Genomic DNA, 20,147 nt, shown 5'->3' on the forward strand with positions numbered 1-20,147 from the left:
CCTGCCCCGTATCGCAACACGGAGGGGTCGATCGCAACCGACCGATGAACCGCAGCTCATCATAATGTTTGAACGCAACCAAATAGTGGACCGCAGCCCAAGAGTATGTCATCTGACCGCAGCCAGGAAAGTATGAACCGCAGCTCATGTAGAAACGTTTGATCGCAACCAAACGGTGGACCGCAGCCCAAGAGTGTAAATCTGACCGCAGCCAGCTTCTGAACCGCAGCTCAGGAATAACCAATTCGATCGCAACCGAATTGGGGTATCATGCACACATAACACATAGCAAGCACATGCAACCCACATTAACACATTGGGAAGGGGGAGAAAGCGTATAACGAAACATATGGTCCTAAGGGGTTCATATTTCTTCCACCTAGGTCAACGGGATACCAATTCAACTAGCATGCAATATATAAGACTCATTAACCTACGAACGGTACCCGAAACATCAAACTAGACACGGCACGATGAACGGAGTCCGTTGGGACACCACGGGGATCGGGGAAACATCAAACGTGGAAGCCGGGGTCCCGATTGGGGGAGTCTTCCAGCGGGTAGCCGGTGGGTGAGGGGCCACCCGCCGGCTGCCCGCCGGTAAGCACTGTTCTGGGCAGCGGGTCGCCGGCGGGCAGCTGCCCGCCCGCCGGCTGCCCGCTGCCGGAGACGCCTCTTCTGGCCGCGGGTAGGTGGCGGGTCCCCTACCCCCCTCCTACCCCCCACTGACTCTTTATTCACAAAACGCTCCGGGAACCATTGTGGAACCCGAAACCATGCTTAGACACTTTACAACGCAATTAACGATCAACATGTAGACAATTAACGGGTCAAATACGAGAAACGTACGGCACATAACCTATCATGCTTTTCTAAACATAATTGACACCCAAACATGCGATTTCCCCACCCGATACACCAAGAATAATCTCATACGATACAACCTAGGGTTCTAATCACTTTTATACCAACAAGAATAGGATTCGTCTTCTAATTGCAAGATTCGGTAAGAATATCACATAAGTATCAAGAACATCACACAAGCATCAAGAACGCCAACAAGAACATCAACCTAAGGTTCTAATTTCTTTTACATCAACAAGAATACGGTTCGTCTTCTAATTACAAGATTCGGTACAAATAACACATAAGCATCAAGAACGCCATACAATTATCAAGAACACCATATAATCATCAAGAACTCCACATAATCGTTAAGAACACCATAGTTATCAAGAATCTCCCGATATCAAGATCACCCATGGAATTATCCCATCAATCATCAATAATAACATCACAAATCATCAATACACAATAATATGGGGAAATCCTACGGGGGAAATCATAGCTATGAAAATAGGTTTTGTTGAGACATGGGTTACCTCTTAGCCTTAATTAATTCCTTGGCTATGAAGGGTCTTTCTTTAAGCTTTCTTGCTTTCTTGATTTCTTCTAAGGGGATTCTTGGAGCTCTTTTGGGGTGGTGGGGCGTTATTTTTGTGGGGGTTCTAGGTGCCTTCTAGGTTCCCTATTTATATACCTAAGGGTCTTATTTAGGGTCTAATTCTTTTAGGACTAGGGGTTGGGTTTAGGGATGAGGGCCCATGGACTATGGTGGGCCTTTTTCCCTAATTAATTATTGTAATTTATTCTTTCTCTTGGGCTATGGGTTAATTAATTAATTGGTTTTAGGGGCCGTAACACGGGGTGTTACATTAATCACCTAAGAGAAAGAATTAAATGATTTAATTGGTTTTAGGGATCGTAACTCGGGGTGTTACCACAAATGGTACCCGAAATTCCAAACTAGACTCAGGCACGACAAACGGGGTCCATTGGGACACCATGGGGAACGGGGAACATCAAACGGGGAAGCCGGGGACCCGGGGTGGGGTTTGGACCAGCGGGTAGCCGGTGGGCGCTGTTCTGGGCAATGGGTAGCCGGCGGGTAGCCGGCTGCCCGGTGGCTGCCCGCTGCCGGGCAGCGCCCTTTTGGGCAGCGGGTAGGTGGTGGGTTCCCCCACCCCCACCTACCCCCCACTGACTCTTTTCTCAAATATTCGTCCCAGGAACCTTTGTGGGACCCGAAACCATGCTTAGACACTTTTAAACGCAAATAATGACACCACGTAAGCAATTAAGGGTTCAAAAGCAAGAATCATGTAGGACTTATCCCGTTACGACTTCTAAATGTAAACAACACACGAACATCCGAATTCCCACCCGAATACAAATCAAGAACATCACAATACAAATTCTCAATCCAACCTAGGGCTCTAATCCCACCCAAATCATCAAGAACATATTTAATCTTTAACATCAAGAAAGTATCAAGATTCGTCAAGAATCATCACATCATAATCAAGAACTTCTTTTTAACATTAAGATCATCAAGATTATTAAGAAAGCATATAAATCATCTTATCAACCATCAAGAACATAACATAAGTATCATAGAAGAATTCAATCAAGACACAAGAATATAGAGGGAGGCCAAGGAAGGAGATTATAGCGAAGAAAATAGGTTTTGTTGAGACATGGGTTACCTCTTAGCCTTAATTGATTTCCTTGGCTATGAAGGGTCTTTCTTTAAGATTTCTCCTTTCTTGATTTCTCCTAAGGGAGTTCTTGGAACTTTCTTGTGTGGTGAGGGATTATTTGTGGTGTACGTTCTAGGTGCCTTCTATGTCCCTATTTATATAATTAAGAGTCCTAATTATGGTCTAAGTGGCATGGGTTCACTAATCCTATTCCTTATAGGACTAAGGGGTTGGCTTTAGGGATAAGGGCCCATGGACCATGGTGGACCCCCTTTTTGGCTAATTAATGGGTTTTAATCCCCTTTTCAGGGTGGGTGATAATTTAATTCATTTTAATTTAGGGGTCGTAACACGGGGTGTTACACTCTCCCCACCCTACAAGAGGCTTCGTCCCTGAAGCCGGTGCGTGGACCCATTCTTTCACCCCGAGACGTCACGTATTTTGGCCTCCTGGTTAGGAAATGTGGCTTCACATGTTGTCCTTGTTTGGGGTAGACTGGATTTTTGGTGAGGTGGTGGCATGGAGGGTTTGAGTCTACCTTGGTTTCCTGCGCCTGAGTTGGATGCCCCGCGAGTGCCCAACATAGTCTCGATGGTTGCCACTCTTTGGTCTAAGGTGCGTGTCGCGCGAATTAGGGATGAGAATCCCTCGTCCATGATTTGGTTCTGTCAGGTGAGCTGCGCGAGGATGTGTTCGTTGACTGATTCTTCATTTAGACCCCATGGGTTTCCCCTTGCTCGCACGGGTGCTGGTGGATTGGGCTCGCTATCCTCTTTTTGTTCATCATTTTCCCCTGGTTCCCCACAGTCTTGCATTGCCCGCTTGAGTTTCTTGTTGGAGATATTTAGTAGATCAACCAACTCCCTTCGTTCCTCGTCGGGCTTAAGGCAAATTTCTTCGAGGGTGATATATTGTCCCCCTTCGGTGTAGTAGATATCATTGCATCGGAGATTCTGAGCATTGAAAGTCATTCCACTTGCGGTTTTGACCTCTGTGCCGCTTAGGTCTACCCCCTTTTTCTCCATGATCCAACTCAGGATCATCCCGTAGGGTAGGCTAAGTCGGTTGCTAGTTTTGCAAAATTCCATGTGTTTCAACATGAGGGCCGGTAGATTGAACTTGATTTTGTGCTTTAAGAGATAGGCAAAAGTACACTCCAGACTTTCTACATCCTTGCTTTTATTATTTGTGGGCAACAAGCTGTCAGTCACAATCATAACCAATATCTTTTGTTCTACGGTTAGCCACTTCCTGTTTGGCCGTGTGGCCGAGGTGAAACCTTCCTCCCTTCCGAGTAGGTACCCGAGGTAGTCTTTGTACCCCGTGTTTTGGGAACCAATCCACCCTGTTCGGTTATAGTCTGAGATGCCCGTGGTGGTCAATTTTAAGAGCTTGGCCAAGTGGCCTTCGGAAAGTATGATTTCCTTGCCTCGGACCTTAGTGGTGATTTCTAGTTTATCACATCGTTTGATGGCCACCAAATGTTGGTAGAATTCCTTCACCAATTCGGGGTACGTATCCCCTTTTATGGCGAGATACGTATCCAAGAGCCCTTGGTGGTTGAGCATGTAACACCCCGAAATTTCAAGACATTTAAAACTTATAAAATAAAGGTGAAATCTCGTTAAATTCCAAAACGTAATACAAGAGTACGGGGTGCTATGCCACACCTGAGCTAGAGAACTCAGGTGCACAGGCTAACTAACTAATATCCTTGATAATGTAAATGCATAAGCATGGCACGCAGGCCGAAAGAGAAACTATCTACTTCTACGCTCCAATTTCTAGCGCGCTCCAGTGACTTATTCTTCTGTGCCTGAAAGCCAAATATATCTGTTCAGCGAGAGATGCTGGTAACCCACTCTAACGCGTTGAAATACAATACATATAGATATACGAAAACCATTTTGAGCATGAAGATATATCCTACGAACTCTAGCTTTTAAAACCGGGAATGACTCGACAGATAAGGCTAGGCACAAGCGACAGTTATAACAAGCGTATACAATCCACAACAGGCAAGACAGATAAAGCTGAGCAGAATCAATAATCATAACCCAATATAAACAATCCCCAGCATAAATCCCATAGTCACATCCCCCAAGATACTCATAGTCACAACTCATCCATATCTCAACACATAGCACACTTTGTTGGCGCCACAGGACCAATCGCATGCCCATACATGAGGGTCAGCGCATATAGCTCTGACACGGCCCCGCAGCACCCTACCCCGTATCGCAATACGGAGGGGTCGATCGCAACCGACCGATGAACCGCAGCTCATCATAATGTTTGATCGCAACCAAACAGTGGACCACAGCCCAAGAGTATGTCATCTGACCGCAGCCAGGAAAGTATGAACCGCAGCTCATGTAGAAACGTTTGATCGCAACCAAACGGTGGACCGCAGCCCAAGTGTGTAAATCTGACCGCAGCCAGCTTCTGAACCGCAGCTCGGGAATAACCAATCCGATCGCAACCGAATTGTGGTATCATGCACACATAACACATAGCAAGCACATGCAACCCACATTAACACATTGGGAAGGGGGAGAAAGCGTATAACGAAACCTTATGCGTGATCCTTCACATACTAAGAATGGTCCTAAGGGGTTCATACTTCTTCCACCTAGGTCAACGGGATACCAATTCAACTAGTATGCAATATATAAGACTCATTGACCTACGAACGGCACCCGAAAAATCAAACTAGACACGGCACGATGAACGGAGTCCGTTGGGACACCACGGGGATCGGGGAAACATCAAACGGGGAAGCCGGGGTCCCGAATGGTGGAGTCTTCCAGCGGGTAGCCGGTGGGTGGGGGGCCACACGCCGGCTGCCCGCCGGTAAACACTTTTCCGGGCAGCGGGTCGCCGGCGGGCAGCTGCCCGCTGCCGGAGACGCCTCTTCTGGCCGCGGGTAGGTGGCGGGTCCCCTACCCCCCACCTACCCCCCACTGACTCTTTATACACAAAACGCTCCGGGAACCATTGTGGAACCCGAAACCTTGCTTAGACACTTTACAACGCAATTAACGATCAACATGTAGACAATTAACGGGTCCAATACGAGAAACGTACGGCACATAACCTATCATGCTTTTCTAAACATAATTGACACCCAAACATGCAATTTCCCCACCCGATACACCAAGAATAATCTCATACGATACAACCTAGGGTTCTAATCACTTTTATACCAACAAGAATACGATTCATCTTCTAATTGCAAGATTCGGTAAGAATATCACATAAGTATCAAGAACATCACACAAGCATCAAGAACGCGAACAAGAACATCAACCTAGGGTTCTAATTTCTTTTACATCAACAAGAATACGGTTCGTCTTCTAATTACAAGATTCGGTACAAATAACACATAAGCGTCAAGAACGCCATACACTTATCAAGAACACCATATAATCATCAAGAACTCCACATAATCGTTAAGAACACCATAGTTATCAAGAATCTCCCGATATCAAGATCACCCATGGAATTATCCCATCAATCATCAATAATAACATCACAAATCATCAATACACAATAATATGGGGAAATCCTACGGGGGATCTAATTAATTACCTCTTAGCCTTAATTAATTCCTTGGCTACGATGGATCATTCTTTAAGCTTTCTTGCTTTCTTGATTCCTTCTAAGGGGATTCTTGGAGCTCTTTTGGGGTGGTGGGGCGTTACACTTGTGGTGGGAATTCTAGGTGCCTCCTAAGTTCCCTATTTATATACCTAGGGGTCTTATTTTGGGGGCTAATCTCTTTGGGATTAGGGGTTGGGTTTAGAGATGAGGGCCCACGGACTATGGTGGGCCTTTTCCCTGATTAATCATTATAATTTATCTTTTCTCTTGGGCCCTTGATTGATTAATTAATTGGTTTTGGGGGTCGTAACACGGGGTGTTACACTCTCCCCCCTTACAAGGGGGCTTCGTCCCCGAAGCCCGGCGTGATAGCCCATCCTTTCACCCCTAGACATCTCGTACCTCGGCCTCCTGATTAGGAATGCGGCGCTACGTTTCCCTTGGCTTGGGGTAGGCTGAACTTTTTGGTGGTGCTGTGATAGAGGAGTTCCGGGTGTACCTCGGTTTCCTGCGCTGGAACTGGGTGCCCCACGAGTGCCCAAGGGCGGCCTCGATCGCTGCTACCCTCTGATCGAGTGCGAGCGTGGTGTGAATCAAGGATGAGAACCCTTCTTCCATGATTTGGTTCTGTCGGTTGAGTTGTGCGAGAATGCGCTCGTTGACCGAACCCTCGTTTTGTCCCCTCGGGTCCCCTCCCGACCGTGGGTGCACTGACGGGTTAGGCCCGTCATCCTCCTCCTGTTCCTCATTTTCCTCTGAGCCCCCACGATCTTGCATGGCTCGCTTGAGCTTCTTGTTGGAGATGTCCAATCGGTCAACCAATTCTCTCCGCTCTTCCTCGGGTTTTTGGCAAATTTCTTCGAGGGTGAGGTAATGTCCCCCTTCGGTGTAGTAGATGTCGTTGCGGCGGAGGTTTTGGGCATTGCAAACCATGCCATTGGCGGTCTTGACCTCGGTGTGGCTTAGGTCCACCCCTTTCTTTTCCATGATCCAACTTAGGTTCATCCCGTAGGGTAGGCTAAGCCGGTTGTTTGTCTTGCAGAATTCCATGTGCTTTAGCATGAGTGCCGGCAGGTTGAACTTGATTTTATGTTTCAAGAGATAAGCAAAGGTGCACTCTAGGCTCCCTACGTCCTTGCTTTTATTATTGGTGGGCAAGAGGCTTTCGGTTATAATCATAACCAATATCTTTTGCTCCGCCGATAGCCACTTCCGGTTTGGCCGTGTGGCCGAGGTGAATCCGTCCTCCTTCCCGAGTAGGTACCCGAGGTAATCCTTGTATCCCGTGGTTTGGGTATCAATCCACCCCTTCCGGTCATAGTTAGACACACCCGTGGTGGTCAATTTCAAGAGTTTGGCCAAACGGCCTATGGAAAGCACAATTTCCTTGCCACGGACCTTGGTGGTGATTTCTACTTTGTCACCTCGTTTGGTGGCCACAAGGTGTTGGTAGAATTCTTTCACCAAGTCGGGGTATGTATCCCCTTTGATGGCGAGGTAAGTATCTAAGAGCCCTTGATGTCTAAGCATATCAACCAATTCCGGAGAGAATTGGTCGGGTTCAAGTGCTTTACCTCCGATTACGGTGTAATCGGCATTGCTCCACTTCGGGGTGCGAATTCTGAGGGGTTTCTTTGGCATCGCGACAGGTGGCACTTTTTCGGCGAGTTTTCCGGTGGGTCTCCGGCGAAGTTTTCCGGCGGGTCCCTTTTCCGGCGGTGATTCGAGCTGCTGCGAGGTGGCGACGGTGGGGCAGAGCTCGACGGCGGCTCGGCGAGGCGGTGGAGGTCTTCGGTGGCGTGGGGCGTCGATGGCAGCGGGCGGAGTTCGGGTGGATGGCGGGCGGCGTCCTTGGTGTTGCGGGTGACCTCCGGCGGAGCAGTTCGGACGGCGGGGCGGCGGGGAGCGGTCGGGTGGCGACGGCGTCCGGTTGGTGGTGGCTGGTGATTTTCCGGGTAGGGGGGTGGTGGTGTGCGTGAGAGGGGAAAAGAGGGAAGGAATGGGGAAGGAGAAGAGGAGGAAGGAGAAGAAGGGTTTTTGATTTGGGGGTTTTGTGGGTTTTAGGGACTTGGAGGGGTTTAACAAGGGGGTGTTCCCTTGTGGTTTCAAGAAACACCCATGGGCTAGTGGTTAGGGTTTTAACTTGTAAAGGAGAGGTCCAAGGTTCCATTCCTAATGGTCTTTAAATATTTATTGATGGTGTGGTCCTTGTCTTTTTCCTTATTTTGTCTTTTAGTGGGGGAAGGGTTGGGTTGGTGATATAACTTGTGTTTTTACCTCTGTGGTGGAATTGAAATTCGACCAAAAATCTTTATTCATAATAATTCCGAAATAGCTAAGCTAAGTAAGTGGCTTTTACAACAAGGGGTGGTGGTTACAAGGGGGTGTGACGGTTTATCCTAGACAATATTCGCTTTCTTGATTTTCTTCCGTGGGGCCCGCATGGTCCTCGTCTTCCGGGATTGGATTTCCTTCTCCGAGGTCCTCCTCGTTTCCAAGGTTGGCTTGAGTGTGGCTCATAACAAATATTTTCCCGGGAGCGCCGTAACTCCCTTGATGACCGGTGCCCCCCGTGTTGGCCCACGGCTGTGGGGCGGGGATTTTGAGGTCGAGTGCACTGGAAGGCCTTGTGTCCTTCCTCTCTGCAATTAAAGCATCGCCAGGGGTTGCCCATGCAATCCTTGCCTCTATGGCTTTTGCTACATTTCGGGCAAAGGAAGCTTCTTGGATTAGCTTCATTGTTCCCCAGGGGCGGTCTTTGATTGGCCGGATTGTTTGATCTTGCGCTGGTGTCGTTCCTCGTCCTTTTCGCCGGTGGTGCCCCACTCCCGGTGTTTCTCCTTCGTATTTGCTCCTGGACTCCGCGTTGGAGTAGTTGGATTCGATAGAGATTTGCGGCACTGGAGTAAGCCTCATTGAGGGTCTGAGGCCTGCTTACCACTAGCGCCTTCCGGGCTTCGATGTTGAGGCCCGATACGAATCTTTCTATTTTGGTTACCTCGGTGGGGACTAGCTCTGGCGCGAAGCGTGCCAGCTCGAGGAATCGTTTATGGTATTCCATGACGGTGGCCGTCCCTTGTTTCAGATGGAGAAACTCTTCGTACATGGATGCTTTCACGTGGGTTGGATAAAATCGTTCTCGTAGTCGTGTCTTGAGGCTCTCCCAGTTGAATCCCGGTTCTTGTCGGTAAGTGGGCCCCTCGTGGATCCACCAGAGGTCGGCCTCGTGTCCGAAGTAGAACGAGGCTATCTCTACGCGACGTGCCTCCGGGCATTCTACTACTCCTAGAATCTTGTCAAGGGTCCGGATCCATTCTTCTAGGACCGCGGGGTCTTCTTCTCCTGAGAATGTTGGTGGTCGGTGGTTTGAGACTTGTCGGGCGATGTTTGAGTTTGCGTTTGATGGAAGTGGTGGGGGCCTGTTGTTGCGAAGGGCTACGTCAGTTAGTGCCTGCGCGACTTGCGTTAGTTGTTGTAAGGTCTGGGTCAAGGGATCGTCAGTGGCGGGCTCCGGGGTCCTCGATTGTCTTCTGTTTGGGGCCATGCTATCGTCTTTCTGGTCAGCGTTTATAAGAACGTTAGGTTAGAGTTCGATGCGCTTCTTATGAAGTGATAAGTGGGGGAGGACTTTAGAACGGGAAGGGGTAAGGTGCGGGAACTTATGTGTAGGTTTCACAATCTCACCGCGCGCCCTAAGATTTCCGAGTCCTATGTTCCTAGGTACCTAGAGTTCAAGCCTAATGTCCTAAAGTCCGGTCCTAAGAGTCTTTTTCTAGGGTCAAACTTAGGCTCTGATACCAACTGTAACACCCCGAAATTTCAAGCCATTTAAAACTTATAAAATAAAGGTGAAATCTCGTTAAATCCCAAAACGTAATACAAGAGTACGGGGTGCTATGCCACACCTGAGCTAGAGAACTCAGGTGCACAGGCTAACTAACTAATATCCTTGATAATGTAAATGCATAAGCATGGCACGCAGGCCGAAAGGGAAACTATCTACTTCTACGCTCCAATTTCTAGCGCGCTCCAGTGACTTATTCTTCTGTGCCTGAAAGCCAAATATATCTGTTCAGCGAGAGATGCTGGTAACCCACTCCAACGCGTTGAAATACAATACATATAGATATACGAAAAACATTTCGAGCATGAAGATATATCCTACGAACTCTAGCTTTTAAAACCGGGAATGACTCGACAGATAAGGCTAGGCACAAGCAACAGTTATAACAAGCGTATACAATCCACAACAGGCAAGACAGATAAAGCTGAGCAGAATCAATAATCATAACCCAATATAAACAATCCCCAGCATAAATCCCATAGTCACATCCCCCAAGATACTCATAGTCACAACTCATCCATATCTCAACACATAGCACACTTTGTTGGCGCCATAGGACCAATCGCATGCCCATACATGAGGGTCAGCGCATATAGCTCTGACACGGCCCCGCAGCACCCTGCCCCGTATCGCAATACGGAGGGGTTGATCGCAACCGACCGATGAACCGCAGCTCATCATAATGTTTGATCGCAACCAAACAGTGGACCGCAGCCCAAGAGTATGTCATCTGACCGCAGCCAGGAAAGTATGAACCGCAGCTCATGTAGAAACGTTTGATCGCAACCAAACGGTGGACCGCAGCCCAAGTGTGTAAATCTGACCGCAGCCAGCTTCTGAACCGCAGCTCGGGAATAACCAATCCGATCGCAACCGAATTGGGGTATCATGCACACATAACACATAGCAAGCACATGCAACCCACATTAACACATTGGGAAGGGGGAGAAAGCGTATAACGAAACCCTATGCGTGATCCTTCACATACTAAGAATGGTCCTAAGGGGTTCATACTTCTTCCACCTAGGTCAACGGGATACCAATTCAACTAGTATGCAATATATAAGACTCATTGACCTACGAACGGCACCCGAAACATCAAACTAGACACGGCACGATGAACGGAGTCCGTTGGGACACCACGGGGATCGGGGAAACATCAAACGGGGAAGCCGGGGTCCCGAATGGGGGAGTCTTCCAGCGGGAAGCCGATGGGTGGGGGGCCACCCGCCGGTAAACACTTTTCCGGGCAGCGGGTCGCCGGCGGGCAGCTGCCCGCCCGCCGGCTGCCCGCTGTCGGAGACGCCTCTTCTGGCCGCTGGTAGGTGGCGGGTCCCCTACCCCCCACTGACTCTTTATACACAAAACGCTCCGGGAACCATTGTGAAACCCGAAACCATGCTTAGACACTTTACAACGCAATTAACGATCAACATGTAGACAATTAACGGGTCCAATACGAGAAACTTACGGCACATAACCTATCATGCTTTTCTAAACATAATTGACACCCAGACATGCGATTTCCCCACCCGATACACCAAGAATAATCTCATACGATACAACCTAGGGTTCTAATCACTTTTATACCAACAAGAATACGATTCGTCTTCTAATTGCAAGATTCGGTAAGAATATCACATAAGTATCAAGAACATCACACAAGCATCAAGAATGCCAACAAGAACATCAACCTAGGGTTCTAATTTCTTTTACATCAACAAGAATACGGTTCGTCTTCTAATTACAAGATTCGGTACAAATAACACATAAGCATCAAGAACGCCATACACTTATCAAGAACACCATATAATCAATAAGAACTCCACATAATCGTTAAGAACACCATAGTTATCAAGAATCTCCCGATATCAAGATCACCCATGGAATTATCCCATCAATCATCAATAATAACATCACAAATCATCAATACACAATAATATGGGGAAATCCTACGAGGGAAATCATAGCTATGAAAATAGGTTTTGTTGAGACATGGGTTACCTCTTAGCCTTAATTAATTCCTTGGCTACGAAGGATCTTTCTTTAAGCTTTCTTGGTTTCTTGATTCCTTCTAAGGGGATTCTTTGAGCTCTTTTGGGGTGGTGGGGCGTTACTCTTGTGGTGGGAATTCTAGGTGCCTCCTAAGTTCCCTATTTATATACCTAGGGGTCGTATTTTGGGGTCTAATCTCTTTGGGATTAGGGGTTGGGTTTAGAGATGAGGGCCCACGGACTATGGTGGGCCTTTTCCCTGATTAATCATTATAATTTATCTTTTCTCTTGGGCCCTTGATTGATTAATTAATTGGTTTTGGGGGTCGTAACACGGGGTGTTACAGAGCATGTCGACCAATTCCGGAGAAAATTGATCGGGTTCGAGGGATTTACCTCCGATCACGGTGTAGTCGGCGTTGCTCCATTCCGGGGTGCGGACTCCGAGGGGCTTTTTCGACATTTTTAGGATTTTCTTCGGGAGAGCGTTTTCTGGCGGGCTCCGGCGAGATTCCGGCGAGGGTTCCGGCGGTACAGTTTTGTTGGCGGCGATGGTTCTCAGCGTGGCCTGGCTCTACGCGGCGGCGGGGGTGTCGAGGTAGCGATGGTTCATGAGGGGTCTTGGGTGTGCGGCAGTGGTGGGGCGTGGCAGCGGGGAGGGTCCGGGCGGTCGACGGTGGCTCGCGGGTTGCTTCTGGTGTGGCGGCGGCGAGTGTTGCCGATGGGCGCCGGTGGCTTGGCGGTCGGCGGGGTGGTTTGTTGTGTGGCGGCGGAATGGGTGGGGAAGGAAGAGAGATTGTGGGGGGGGGGGGGGGGGGGGGAGAAGGGAATGAGGAAGAAGAAGGGTTTTTGATTTGGGGGTTTTGGGGGTTTTGGGGGTTTTTAGGGACTTGTAGCCTACTGGTTAAGGCTTTGATTTGTCAATGGGAGGTCTAAGGTTCCATTCCCATTGGGAACATTAGTTTTCCTTGTGGGATATCTCTTAGTCTTTTCCCTCTTTTGTCTCCTAGTGGCAGAAGATGTTTGTTGCTTGTCGTCTTGTGGGTAGTCTTGTTTCCTTTTGTTATGCTAATATTGTTCCGAACTAGCTTTTATTTATTATAATTCCGAAGTGACTAGTCTAAACATGCGATCCTACTACGGGGGTGGTTACAAAAAAGGGGGGTTTGTTATATTATCCTAAACAAAATTCATCTTCCTGGTTTCCTTCGGGCGGGTTTGCGTGGTCTTCGTCTTCTGGGGTCATATTCCCTTCGTCGGGGTTGCCCACGTCCTCGAGTTTGGCTTGCGTGCGGCTCATGACAAATACTTTTCCGGGGGCACCATAGTTTCCTTGATTGTTCGTGTCCCCATGTCGGCCCATGGCCATAGGGCGTGAGTTTGAGGGTTGGGGGCAGAGGAATGCCTTGTGCCCTTCTTTCCCGCAATTGAAGCATCGTAAGGGGTTCCCCATGCAGTCCTTGCCCCTATGGCTTTGGTGGCATTTTGGGCAGGGGAAGCCCCCTGTATTAGTTTCGTTGTTTCTTGGGGGTGGCCTCTGTCCCGCTGGATTGCTTGGCCTTGCGTTGGCGTCGTTTCTTGCTCTTTTCATGGGTGGCGCCCCACCTCCTGTGTTCATCTTTCGAATCTGTTCCTGAACCCCACGTTGTTGTAGTTGGATTCGGTAGAGATTGGCGGCACTGGAGTAGGCCTCATTGAGGGTCCGGGGTCCGCTTACTATTAGGGCTTTTCGGGCTTCGAAGTTGAGGCCTGATACAAATCTCTCTATTTTGGTTGTCTCTGTGGGGACTAGTTCTGGTGTGAAGCGTGCCAGTTCGAGGAATCGTTTATGGTATTCCATGACAGTAGTTGTTCCTTGCTTTAGGTGAAGGAACTCTTCGTGCATAGATGCTCTTACGTGGGCTGGGTAGAATCATTCCCGCAGTCGTGTTTTCAGACCCTCCCAGTTGAATCCTTGTTTTTGCCTGTAAGTGGGTCCCTCGTGGATCCACCAAATGTCTGCCTCGTGTCCGAAGTAAAATGAGGCTACCTCTACACGACGTTCCTCTGCGCATTCTACTAGCCCCAGAATTTTGTCGAAGGTCCGAATCCATTCCTCAAGGATGGCGGGGTCTTCTTCTCCTGAGAAAGTGGGTGGTCTATGTTTTGAAACTTGTCGGGCGATTTCGGAGTTTGTATTTGGTGGAGGTGGTGGTGGTCGGTTGTTGCGGAGAGCTATGTCGCTTAGTGCTTGGGTGACTTGGGTTAGTTGTTGTAGGGTTTGAGCCAGGGGATCTTGTGTAGCGGGTTCTGGAGTCCTTGATTGTCTTCTGGTTGGTGCCGTGATGCTTATCTATAGAGCCAATGTTTATAGTAATGTTTGAGTTAGAGTGTTGTACCCTTACCTTGGTGTTATAAGCGAAAGGGGAGTTTCATTTAAATTAATGAGGGGTATGGTGGTCTCACAATCTCACCGCGCGTCCTATGATTCCCTAAATCCTATCCTACTGAACTTTTAATGTTTAGGCCTATTGTCCTAGGGTCTTGGTCTTAAGAGTCTTATCCTAGGGTCAAACTTAGGCTCTGATACCAACTGTAACACCCCGAAATTTTTCAACTTTTAAGACTTATATAATAAAGGTAGATTCTCATTAAATCCCAAAACATAATATAAAAGAGTACGGGGTGCTATGCCACACCTGAGCTAGAGAACTCAGGTGCACAGGCTCACTAACTAATATCCTCAAGAATGTAAATACATAAGCATGGCACGCAGGCCGAAAGGGAAATTATCTACTCTACGCTCCAAGTCTCTAGCGCGCTCCAGTGTCTACTCCTCTGTGCCTGAAAGCCAAATATATCTATTCAGCGAGAGATGCTAGTAACCTATTCCAACGCGTTGAAATATAGTATATATATATATATATATATATATATATATATATATATATATATATATATATATATATATATATATATATATATATATATATATATATAGATATACAAAAATCATTTCGAAGCAGGAAGATATATACTTAAGAGACACTAATTTAAAAACCAGGAATAGACTCTGCAGTTAGGGGCAAACACATCAGACAACAATAAGAAGTAAAGTAGAAATAACATTACAAGGAATACGCATTTACGGTCACAAGCCACTCCTCAATTCCAATCCACATCATCATTCAACCATCATTCATATCACATAATCATTGATGGCGCCACGGGACCAATCGCATGCCCCGAACATGAGGGTTTATGCCTATAGCATTAACATGACCCCGCAGCACCCTACCACAGTACTGCGGTACGAGGGGAGTTGATCGCAACCAACCCTTTTAGAACCGCTGACGAACTCAACGTCGGACCACGATCCGACACACCGCTGACGCACCCAGTCAGTGGACCGCGATCTCCTTTACAAGGGGGGACTTACGACCCTACACACCGTTGATGCGCACAATCGGTGGGCTGTAGCAGATCAAGCCCGACACACCGCTGAGCTAAACTCAGTCGGTGGGCAAAGATCCTCGGAGACTACGGTCCTACATACCGATGTCCCACCACTCAGTGGGTTGCTGCCAGTCGTAGCCCTACACACCGCCTGATTACTCAGGTCGGTGGACTACAACCTTCCTCGGCTTGTTGGCCCCATACCGCTTGGCGCGTCCTGGTCGGTGGGTCATATCACCGAGGCCCATGTGGACCTTCAGTCCTATACATAATCTTTATATACCTGACCGGTGTCTACCAGCCTGGTTAACAGGTGGGATGGTTCTCAGCCCATTCAACTGCCCGTATAGTGGACCTTAGTCCTATAATAATATCCCTGACCGATCTTATTCGGCCTGGTTAACAGTTGGGATGGTTCTCAGCCCATTCAACTGCCCGTATAGCCCAATTGATCTTAACCAAGTTGGGGTCATGCATCACGTAACACATAATAGCACATAATAACACATAATTCACATAGGGAAGGGGGAGACATACAATTAAGCTTACATGTTCTCATTCACATACTAAGAATAGTTCCTATGGGCTCAGATAACTTCCACCTAGGTCCACGGGTTACCAATTCCACAAGCGTGCAATCCCTAAGACTCGTTTAACCTACGAATGGTACCCGAAATTCCAAACTAGACTCAGGCACGACGAACAGGGTCCATTGGGACACCATGGGGAACGGGGAACATCAAACGGGGATGCCGGGGACCCGGGGTGGGGTTTGGACCAACGGGTAGTCGGTTGCCCAGTGGCTGCCTGCTGCTGGGCAGCGGGTAGGTGGTGGGTTCCCCTGTAACACCCCGTGTTACGATCCCTAAAAGCAATTAAATCATTTAATCAATTACCCAAAAGAAAGAATTAAATCACATTAATTAATTAGGAAAGGCCCACCATAGTCCACGGGCCCTTATCCTTAAACCCAATCCTTAGTCCCAAAAGAAATAGAATTAACAAGCCTATAATATTAGTTCCTAACTAGGACTCCTAAATATATAAATAAGGGACTTAAGAGGCACCTAGAACCCCCCACCACAATAAACGTCCCACCACCCCAAAGAGCTCCAAGAATTCCCCTAGAAGAAATCAAGAAAGCAAGAAAGCTTAAAGAAAGACCCTTCATAGCCAAGGAATTAATTAAGGCTAAGAGGTAACCCATGTCTCAACAAAACCTATTTTCTTAGTTATGATTCCCCTCTTAGGATTTCCCCATATTATTGTGTATTGATGATTTGTGATATTATTATTGATGATTGGTGGGATGATTTCCATGGGTGATCATGATGATGAAAGGTTCTTGATAATTATGGTGTTCTTGATGATTATATAACGTTCTTGATGATTATATGATGTTCTTGATGATTGTAGGATACTCTTGATGTTTATGTGATATTCTTATTGAATCTTGATATTAGAAGATGAATTGTGTCCTTGTTGATTTAAAAATGATTAGAACCCTAGGTTGTATTGTATGGAATTATTCTTGGTATATTGGGTGGGATTTCGCATGATTGGGTGTTTATTATGTCTAGAAAAGCATGATAGGTTATGTGCCGTTTGTTTCTTGATTTTGATCCGTTAATTGTCTACGTGTGTTATCAATTGCGTTTGAAAGTGTCTAAGCATGGTTTCGGGTTCCACAAAGGTTCCCGGGGCGTTTTTGTAATGAAAGAGTCAGTGGGGGGTAGGGGACCCGCCACCTACCCGCGGCCTTCTTGGGCAACGCCGGTAGCGGGCAGCCGGCGGGCGGGCAGCTGCCCGCCGGGCACCCGCTGCCCGAATTTGCTACCGCCGGCGGGCAGCCGGCGGGTGACCCCTCACCCACCGGCTACCCGCTGGTTTGGACCCCAATTTGGGATTTTGGCTTCCCCGTTTGATGTTCCCCCGACCCCCGTGGCGTCCCAACGGACTCCGTCTATCGTGCCTATGTCTAGTTTGATTTTCGGGTAGCGTTCGTAGGTCGTTTGAGTCTTATATATTGCATGCTAGTTGAATTGGTATCCCGTTGACCTAGGTGAAAGAAGTATGAACCCCTTAGGAATATTCTTAGTATGTGAAGGATCACGCATAGGTTTTGTTATACGTTTTCTCCCCCTTCCCAATGTGTTAATGTGGGTTGCATGTGCTTGCTGTGGAGTTAAAAATCACATAGCATTTATAGAAGAGTTGGCATAGTCTTTTCTATTGTTTCATTACTTGCTAATTGGATTGTTTCCATTATATCCTTATGTTAATTTGTGAGAACTGCTTCTGGTTAATTAACGTGTCCATGCTTCACTTGCTTTCTATTTGACATTTCTTTTGGCCCACTCTTTAAATACGATATCTGACGTGAAAATAAACTTTCACACAAATCTTACCACTAAAATTTACACCTCATAGTGGATCCGTGGCGCAATGGTAGCGCGTTTGACTCCAGATCAGAAGGTTGTGTGTTCGATTCACGTCGGGTTTAATTCCCCATTCCATCACGGATTATCTTTTTCCTCACCATACCGTCGGAATTTATAATATTGTTACACTATAACAAAATAACAATTTAACAGCTCGTCTAGCTCAGTTGGTAGAGCGCAAGGCTCTTAACCTTGTGGTCGTGGGTATTTTCATATTTCCATTATATACCTCTGTGTAAACCCTGTGTTCCATGCTCGCACCAAGCATGTTGAGGTGGACTACCACTTTGTTCGGGATAAGGTTTCTTCCGGAGAGTTTATATACCTCTGTGTAAACCCTGTGTTCCATGCTCGCACCAAGCATGTTGAGGTGGACTACCACTTTGTTCGGGATAAGGTTTCTTCCGGAGAGTTTCAGGTTCATTTTGTCTCCACTAAAGATCAGCTTGCGGACATCTTCACCAAACCGCTTCCAGCAGCACGGTTTGGAACTCTACGTAGCAAGCTCAATGTGGTCTGTCACCAACCTTGCACTTGAGGGGGAGTGTTAGACTATGTTATTAATTATATTTATTCTATTGTATATTGTGTAGCATAGAATAATTGTTCTAGTCTTTAGCCTATTATTTAGGTCTCTCTCTGGAGAGTATATTTGTATTTAGATTTCAGTTATTGAATTAATCTATCGCTTCCACTCTCATCATCGGAGTATAGTGGTTTTGCCACGTTTAATTAGTCCTAAACTTTCAAATTGACAATATGTGATTCTTCGAATTTCAAATTTAACCATTCGTGGTCCAAGTTAACCACCTGTGGTCCATCAACTATTAAATTATAACCAACCATGGTCCTTTCAAGAGGATCACGACTGGTTAAATTAAATTTAAAAACTTGAAGGAGAATGGGTGGTAAACTTCGACCACGAATGGTTAAATTTGAAAGTCGAAGAACCACAGATGGTCAATTCGAATATTTAAGATTAAAAGTGACAAAACCACTATAGTCGGATGACCTCAAATAGTATTAACTCAATCGTTAAATTTGTTGCGAGTATGCTATACTTTGATCTCTTGTATCATTTAGGGTTCAATTATGCTTGAGAAACTTTGGAATTATATTGTGTGTAGCTATAAAAATAGGACACACATGCAATTGGATACACTACTTACAATTTCAATCTAACTTTGAATAAATGGGATTGGAAGAAGATTCACATTAATTTGTAGGTTATTTGTTTGATAAATTGTTCCAATTAAAATTGAATTGCCATAAGAATATGAGTATTTGCTAATGGGTAGTCCAATGACAGAGAATATCATTGACACCTTTGTTACCTCTTCCGTAATCGTTGTTAAATCTTTCAATGATCACGAGTTAAACATCACATAGCATTTATAGAAGAGTTGGCATAGTCTTTTCTATTGTTTCATTAGTTGCTATTTGGATTGTTTCCATTATATCCCTATGTTAATTTGTGAGAACTGCTTCTGATTAATTAACTTGCCCATGCTTCACTTGCATTCTATTTGACATTTCTTTTGGCCCACTCTTTAAAAAGAATATCTGACGTGAAAATAAACTTTCACACAAATGTAACCACTAAAATTTACACCTCACAGCGGATCCGTGGTGTAATGGTAGCGCGTCTGACTCCAGATCAGAAGGTTGTGTGTTCAATTCACGTTGGGTTCAATTCCCTTATCCATCACAGATTATCTTTTTCCTCACCATAACGTCGGTATTTTGAATATTATTAAACTATTACAAAATAACAATTTAACAGCCCGTCTAGCTCAGTTGGTAGAGCGCAAGGCTCTTAACCTTGCAGTGGTGGGCGTTTTCGTATTTCTACTCAGAATACGTGCAACTGTGAGAGGGAGACACACACCAAATCAATATTGAACCCAAAGAAAAAAAGGCACACCAACTAAGAAACCGCCATCAAAGCATTACATATAATTTTAAAAAATGTTTTAAGACTTAATACCATCTGAGGTCCTCGGAGTACAGTGGTATTGCCACGTTTAATTAGTCCAAAACTTTCAAATTGACAATATGTGATTCTTCGACTTTCAAATTTAACCATTCGTGGTCCAAGTTAACCACCTGTTGTCCAAGTTAACTACCTGTGGTCCTTCAACTATTAAATTTTAACCAACCATGGTGGTTAAATTAAATTTATAAACTCGAAGGAGCATGGGTGGTTAACTTGGACCACGAATGGTTTAATTTGAAAGTCGAAGGACCACAGATGGTTAATTCGAAAGTTTAAGACTAAAAGTGACAAAA

The 20,147-nt window shown here is 46.4% G+C and overlaps 2 non-coding genes across 2 annotated transcripts; both read left to right on the forward strand.

The window, feature by feature from the left end:
* Positions 1–17,848: 17,848 nt before the first annotated feature.
* TRNAW-CCA lies at positions 17,849–17,920 on the forward strand. The gene has a single exon. It is a non-coding gene; the product is annotated as a tRNA-Trp (tRNA).
* Positions 17,921–19,478: 1,558 nt separating this feature from the next.
* TRNAW-CCA lies at positions 19,479–19,550 on the forward strand. Its single transcript has one exon. It is a non-coding gene; the product is annotated as a tRNA-Trp (tRNA).
* Positions 19,551–20,147: the final 597 nt, after the last annotated feature.

Source organism: Ipomoea nil, unplaced genomic scaffold (genome assembly GCF_001879475.1).
Source record: "Ipomoea nil cultivar Tokyo-kokei standard unplaced genomic scaffold, Asagao_1.1 scaffold2779, whole genome shotgun sequence".
Lineage (NCBI taxonomy): Eukaryota > Viridiplantae > Streptophyta > Magnoliopsida > Solanales > Convolvulaceae > Ipomoea > Ipomoea nil.